An 8,351-nucleotide genomic window follows, 5' to 3' on the forward strand; every position below is an offset into this window, starting at 1 on the left:
ATTGCTACACTAATATAAGTAAAATTTTTGTAATTATTAGTGATATAAACAGTATAAACATGGGGTCAGTATTAAGAGTTAAATTAACACTAAATAATAAACACAAATTCACTGCTTAAACTATAAAAAAAATATATATATATCCTTTTGGATGAGTAGCAAGTTTATTATGTGGTCCAGTGTGTCTGTAAAGAATAACTGTAAATAAATAATAAAAATACATGTTGCCGAAATATTTAAACTAACCAAAAATAAGATCCAAATACTTTTGGTTTGACACCTTTTAATTGCTGATTTTAAGGAGTTTCAGTTGCACCTAACAGCTGTAGAAAATCAATGTAATAAAATTCACTCACTCACTTTCTTAACCGCTTATCCAATTAGGGTCGTTGTGCTGGAGCCTATCCCAGCTTTTCAATGTGCGCAAGGCACACAGTAACACCCTGGACGGGGCACCAGTCCATCGCAGGGCAGACACACACACACACACACACACATTCACTTATAGGGCAATTCAGTGTCTCCAGTTAACCTGACTGCATGATTTTTGGACTGTGGGAGGAAACCGGAGCTCCCGGAGGGGACCTACACAGACACGGGGAGAACATACAAACCCTGACCCGGACTGCCCCGCCTGGGGATCGAACCAAGGACCTTCTTGCTGTGAGGTGACAGTGCTACCCAGCGAGCCACCGTGCCACCCTGTAATAAAACTATGCTGTTAAATTTGTGGCAACAGTTTAAGGAACTTCAGTGGTCTGCACAGAGCCCATAACCTTAACCCTATTAAACACCATTAGGAGCTTAAAACAAGCAACAAACATGCTTGTATATGTATTGACTTATCTTAATTCCATCTAGATGTGAGTGAGTGTGAATTTTTTCTGCGTGGGTTTTCTTTCGGGAGCTCTGGTTTCCTCCTACAGTCCAAAGACATGCAAATGAGGTGAATTGAAGATACAAAATTGTCTGTGACTGTGTTTGACATTAAAGACTTGAACTGATAAATCAAGAAAACTCCAGTTAAAACCAGTAACTATCTGTCCTGTCATGAATGTAATGTAATACATGCCTTCATGCTCAGGCCAAGTGTTCCTGGCATAGTCTAAAGATCCAGTACCAACCTGACCAGAATAAAGTATACTATACCATACTATATCAATACCATATCAGAAATAGTGATTGGATTTTCTAATTGAAGTTCCAAGCCTCTAATTTAGGTGGTGGTGTCATTTTTAACCAGGTGGCAGGCAGCAAAGTAGTCCAACACTAACAGCCATATAAAGATGCAGCGCTGGTCCTGTGGGGAGATCCTAGTCTCAGCTCAAGTTAGCCCCGTTGCTCTCTGATTCCCCGTGGAGTCGACCAAGAGTGCTCACTTCTTTGTTGTTGCTCTTAAGCTAGCTTTTTCTTAATGCTGCAGGCACTCTAGTGTTAAGGGTCTTACCTATTTATGTAGAAGCAGCGGTTCATTAGCATTGATGTGTATTCATTTATTCATTTAATCTATAGTGACCCACAAGCCAGGCAGAATCCAGTGCTCGCTGACAGCGACACCCTGATATTTTCATATGCATTCCTTAAAAAAGCTGGCCGTACCCTTATAACCCTGGAAATTGAAGACTTGTAGAGGAATTGTAGAAATAAAACCTCAATTCTGCCTTAACCTAAACTGCAATAACAATGGCTTTATTATATCCTGCCAGATATGACGGGAACCTGTCGTGTTTGCATCAAAAATGTCCAGAACTCACTATTATTACAGACTGGACTGAGTGATGAAGAACTCCAATTGCTTGTTTATTCTTTTTGCTAGTTATAACTTTTAGTTTAATTTAATTTTGTGTATGTATGATTTGTGTAAATACTATTCATTCAAATTATTCTCCAGGCCACCCAAGGGGGGTGGGTCTCTCCTGAGTTTGTTTCCTCTCAAGGTTTCTTCCTGTAATTTTAAGGGAGTTTTTCCTTGTCTCTGTCATGCTTAGCTTGCTTAACAGGGGTTTTTGGTCTGTCGGTCCTGAATTTTGTAAAGTTGCTTTGAGACAATGTATATCATACAAAGCACCATACAAATACATTTGACATGACTTGCCTTTGCAATCAAGTACTTAATTATTATTAATTTGTGGTGTCTGAATGATTTTTGCATAGAAAATTTACATATATACAACCCCTAATCATAAAAAGTTGGGACAATATGGAAAATGCAAATAAAATTGCAGTGTTCCTTACATTTACTTTGACTTTTATTTGACTGCAGACAGTTTGAACTCAATATAATTCATGTTTTGTCTGATCAACTTCATTTCATTTGTTAATATACCTTGGTACATTTGTTAATATACCAATATAAAAAGTTGGGATGGGGCAATTTAAGGCTATTCAGCAAAAGCAGCATCCAGGAAAGGCTGAGCCTTTGCACTGCATCAAGAACTGCCACTCAACAATGGCTGATATAACCACATGGGCAAGGGATTACTTTGGCAAACCTTTGTCAATTTTCCAATCTGTCTTAACTTTTACTGGGGTTGTAGTATATATCCTTTTTAATAAACAGAAAGTCAAAATACATAAGCCTTTATTCACTAAGACCAGTTTGAACCTCCAGAATCATATTTGCACTAATCAGAGTCTGATTCACTAGACGTGTACACTTGAGCATACTTGTTAAATCAGCACAAATTGTGTCCAATTTTTACAAACATATTTACATCAGTACAGCATTGCAGAAGTTAAAATTAGTGGTTAGTGGAACAAGTCTTGGAATAACTGATTGGTTCTATGCACATGTAAACAATGTGTGTGTCTAAAATGACTGATTACAGGTTTAGATAGATAGATGGATAGATAGATAGATAGATAGATAGATAGATAGATAGATAGATAGATAGATAGACAGACGGACGGACGGACGGACGGACGGACGGACGGACGGACAGACGGACGGATGGATAAATGGATGGATAGATGGATGGATGGATGGATGGATGGATGGACGGACGGACAGACAGACAGACAGATAGATATAATGCCTTTATTTGTCATATATACATATACACATGTACAGTACAAATAAATTATTTCTTCGCATATACCAGCTTGTTTGAAAGCTGGGGTCAGAGCACAGGGTCAGCCATTGTACGCCGCCCCTGGAGCAGAGAGGATTAAGGGCCTTGCTCAAGGGCCCAACAGTGGCTGCATGGCAGAGCTAGGATTCAAATTTCAACCTTTCAGTTGATTGCCCAAAGACCTACCCACTAGGCTACCACTGTCCCTAAAAAAGATGAATTCCCATACCGGGAGTCGAACCCGGGCCACCTGGGTGAAAACCAGGAATCCTGACCGCTAGACCATATGGGATTAAAGATGTAGATTCAGGAGACAATGTATTATCAATGTTTATGACTTCACAATATGCAAAGACATGGCAACAAGGTGATGCATTGCTGAGTAACAAAGAGAAAAGCTGACCAAACAACAGTGCTTGTCAATCTTTCCCAAAAAAAAAGGACATGGTTTGATGTTATTACATTTCTCAAACAACAAACACAATTTTTATATTAAAGATGTTATTCCAGCAGTCAGACATGTCAGTGCATCATGGTGTGAGGATGCTTTGCTACATCTGAAATGAAAAATGAATTCTATCTATTCTTTCTATCTTGAAGAATAGAAGGTCATCTGTCTGCGAGCTAAAGTTGAGGTGTATTTGGGCTATGCAAAAAAACAAGGAGCTAAAACTCATGCCTACAAACCAGCAGTTTCACAAAAGTTATTTTGAAATTGGTTTTACTGGAGTTTCCTTTCCTGGCAGTGGGTAGCGCTGTCACTTCACAGCAAGTAGGGCTTAGGGTTAATTCCCCATCCAGCTATCCAGGGTCATTACTGTGTGGAGTTTGCATGTTCTCCCTATATCCACTTGAGGTTCCTTTAGGGATCCAGTTGACCCCCACAGGTCCAAAGACTTGCAGTCAGGCCAATTGGAGCTACTCTCAATTGGCCTAAGTGTGAGTGTTTGTCTGCATTGTGATGGACTGGTCACCTGTCCTGGCGGTTTCCTACCTTTTACCCAATAAATCAGACAATGTCCTTACCCACCATCTGATCTCAGACCAGCAATTAAAGCATACACTGCAGAAGCTTGGCAAAATGTATGGCAAACATGTACCACCAATAAACTCTTTGAGATCCATCCTACTATAAAAACAGACAGAATTCAATACCTCAATAAATGATGGGATCAAATTATTTACTGTACACAAGATGCCGTATAGGACACACCAAACACCTTCATAACTACCTGCTAAAAGAAGACCAGGTCCCCACTTGCCCCCACTGTGGAGCAAGAACAACTTTTAAACACATTCTCTGCTTAAATTCTTAGAATAGGACTTGCAGGGTCGTCGTTGTCGCATTTTTAATTTAAAAATTCTCCACACATTCTATATTGGGGACAGATCAGGACTGCAGGCAGGCCAGTCCAGTACCCGTACCCTCTTCTTCCGCAAACATGCCTTTGTAATGTGTGCAGCATGTGGGTTTGCATAGTCTTGTTGAAAAATGCATGGACGTCCCTGGAAAAGATGACGTCTTGAAGGCAGCACATGTTGCTCTAAGATCTCAGTGTACTTTTCTGCATTAATGCTGCCATCACAGAAGTGTAAATGACCTTTGCCAAGGGCACTGACACAGCCCCATACCATGACCCTGGCTTTTGGACTTGTTGCTGATAACAGTGCACACAGAGCACACAGTGTCCTTTAGTTCCAAAAAAGACCTGGAATGCTGATTCATCTGACCACAATACAGGTTTCCACTGTGTGGTGGTCTATCCTAGATGTCTCAGAGCCCAGAGAAGTCGACGTCGCTTCTGGACATGGTTAACATAAGGCACGAACGCAATATAAGAAATGACTTTTCAATATAAACCTTGACTTTTTAAACAAGGAACCTTTCATTTATCCATGATAATAGCAATAGTAGCTGACATGGCGTTAAGAATCAAACAAAGAAACAAAGAAATCCCAATGAATCAGACCCACTGTGACCCTGACCAGGATAAAGCAGTGGTAAAATAAACAGTGAATGAATGATGTTTTTGTGTAATGACGTTTATACTGTATAGCGAGGTATCTTTTTAACAGCGCTATAAAATTTTGTAAAGGTTTGATTTTGTATAACTTAATTTAAAAGAGGCCGAGATGAATCTCACAATCTTTTGGACAGCAAACAACTAGTAGTAATAGAATCAGCAGTGTGTGAAAGATCTGAATAGGATCTATTATGCTGTCATGATGTTTTCTTTGTTGAGCCTCTTGTTTTGTTCTAACACGCCAGGCGTATCACAGGATTAGATTACTGTTATTTTCTCACCCGTTTTATGTGCTTACCAGGAAGCGGCATCCTCGACCCACACAGACAGATGGAGATTAGAAAAAAAGAATATACTGTACATATATAGCTAAGGCAGGCTTCAACGTTCCCCTGAGAGATTGTGTCCAGATCTTATGAATATTCTGTTTTTCAGAAACACAGTAAGTTCGAATTAAGTGAGAAGGTTGATTTGCATTTTGTATCATTTTTTTTCATTGACGGCGAGTATTTCGATGTTTTTCTGTTGTTGTTTGTGATGTTTATTGAAATCTCACATTGTTTAGAGCACACCTGGGCATTGTACGGCCAGCGGGCCACATACGGCCCTTTGGCTGACCCCAGCCGGCCCGCATGAGGTCAATGACGTAAATAAATTTACAACACACATGCAATGCAATAGGATTGTTTTGTTTTGAAGGGAGCGCTATTTCTTTAAATTTACATACATTTTAATGTACGTGTATGCGAGTGTATCCAGCTTTATTGTAATAGGTGGTGAACACACCGAGTGCAACAGATAGAGACTATTTATTTACTGAAGTCAGATGTAAAGCTGTTTAAGAATCACAATTTAGATCTAGGGTTTAAACCGCCATTACGGTCCTAAATGCAAAGACTGAAAAACAGCAAACGAGGTCATTATACTCCAAACAAAATAGCAATAGCACTTTGTATAAAGTTAATTTGAAAACCTGCACATTTTGTTCACACCTATTTTTAAAAAAGTTGATTTTATGTGAAATAATGGTGATGTTTTAACTCTGCCTGCTTCTCATTTCCGTTGCCTGATTGCAACATCTACTCTTACCAGGAACAGCTTATTAGAACTGTACAATTTACTGCTTTAATATAAAAAGATACAACTAATATTGAACAGAATTAGATTCACCCTATTGGTCCGGCCCCCCAACAACAGTCCCATTTTCTTACGTGGCCCCTTGGAATATTTTATTGTCCACCTCTGGTTTAGAGCATTGGTTCAGGTCATTCAGGTAAAAACTCAAGCTCAGCCAGGCTAAAACCATAAAAATGGTGTGTTTGAAAACCTAGTGAGCTCTCTACATAGACAGCATTTTACGTCATCCTCGGCATGCTCCAGAGAAGAAAGCTGTTTGAATTCTTAGATGCCTTAAAATGCTGCCTAGTGTCTTAAATCTGAATGGTATTTTGACAGAATAACGAGGGAGCATCCGATGCTGCCTTAGCGGTGAAGGCAATCCCAGCATACAGTGCGGCACAAGTTTTCTCACAAAAAATTACAAATATGGCGGACAGATGCGGAGCATTTTTAAACCTAAATAAATGTATTTTTATTTTATATTTATTATTTTATTTATTTGCAAATTCGTTCTTGTCAGCGAATTTAACAGTTTTCGGTACACGGAGGGAGATGTTAGTTGACATGCCAGCATGTTGTGCCACCTCATCCCATTGGTTTGAATGCCATGAGGCTAACTGTTTTAGCTTAATAAGCGAAAACTGATGGAATCGCTAAGTAGTGCATTCGAATAACCTGACTTATAAGTCGATGACTTATTAGAATTCTCTCTACTTAGGCAGCTGCCTATGTAGGCAGTAAGACAGCAAGGCAGCTCACTAGGTTTTTGAACAGACCCAATATGTCTATTTGCTGCTAAAACAGCCTCAGCTCTTCTGAGAAGGTTTGTTAAATAGATTTTGGAACAATTCTAGAATTTGAAATTAAGCTACTCTACTGTGTTGGGATGCAGATGTTGGATGTTGCTGTAAACTGCTGTTCCAGCTCATACCTGAATGTTGGATGAGGCTGAGGTCAAAGCTCTGTGCAGATCAGACTAGTTTTTTCATACCAATTTGGCCAGTTTTTTCTTTGTGGACGTCACCTTTGCTACCACATTGCCACACTTAGACTTAATTAGCTCTTTATCATTTTGTCTTTTTGTACACTAGTTAAACCGTGATACATACTCTTGGCTGTGTAGTGTCATTCCCCCTTCTATTTATTGAAGGTGTATGAAATCAATTATGTAAAATTAATTATGCTGTTCCAACTAAGGCAACACTTTGAGTAAGGCTCCTCTGGGGTCCAGCATGACTGTACCCTTGTGCACAAAGTGAGGTCTATTTACGTTTGATGAGTTTTGTGAGCAGGCTGACCCCTCCTGGGTCCATTCACCACTGATTAATAGTGTAGAGCTTTAGCCACTGATACTTATGGATAATTAAATGTTGAGGGGAGGGTGTTGGACAGAGGCTGATAGTCAAAGTGAACCTCTGTCAAGCAATATGGAGAGATAATGAGGGCTATAAGGCATTTAGAAGAAGTGTCTTTATATAGGTAGCATGTAGTATTTCTATTCAAGTGACAAAACCCAGAAAGAAGAAGTGTGTGTGTGTGTGTGTGATAAAAAACGAACAGTGGCTTTTTGTAAACCAGTTTGAGATTGTAACAAGTGCTGTGGATAAATATAAAATCAGACACTTTTGTTTGCCAGTCGTAGGAGGACCGAAGATCTGAAACGGCTCCAGTATACACATATATGTGTGTGTGTGTGTGTGTGTGTAGCTCAGTATGATTCTTTCCTTCTGTTAAAACTCTTGAATCACCATCTGTCAGCTATGAACGATCTAACAGAACTCACAGCAACATGTTACAGTGCAACAGACAAAACAATCTTTCGTGTTGCTCATGGTTTGCTTCTGTTTAAACAGACATATTTAGGGTCGGTGACTTATTTTTGCATATTTATCATACAAAATATAGGACAGGAAGACTACAAGAAGCTGATCTTTATATTTATTAAAATAATAGGGTTATGCAAGATTCATTGTCCCCCAAACCTGATAACTGATTGTGCCAACAAACTCAGCACAACCAATTAATTTGAATAATTTATCGATTAACCAATAACATACAAGTCATTTTTTATTTATTTTAGTAAAAAATATTATTTCAATTCATTTTCAACAGCAGAAGATGATCACTTTTACAAAAA

At 39.0% G+C, this 8,351-nt stretch overlaps 1 non-coding gene across 1 annotated transcript; it reads right to left on the reverse strand.

Annotated features, from left to right (window-relative positions):
* Positions 1-3,291: 3,291 nt before the first annotated feature.
* On the reverse strand, positions 3,292-3,363 carry trnae-uuc (transfer RNA glutamic acid (anticodon UUC)). The gene has a single exon. It is a non-coding gene; the product is annotated as a tRNA-Glu (tRNA).
* Between the last annotated feature and the right edge of the window lie 4,988 nt (positions 3,364-8,351).

This window comes from Trichomycterus rosablanca, chromosome 18 (genome assembly GCF_030014385.1).
Source record: "Trichomycterus rosablanca isolate fTriRos1 chromosome 18, fTriRos1.hap1, whole genome shotgun sequence".
Taxonomy (NCBI): domain Eukaryota; kingdom Metazoa; phylum Chordata; class Actinopteri; order Siluriformes; family Trichomycteridae; genus Trichomycterus; species Trichomycterus rosablanca.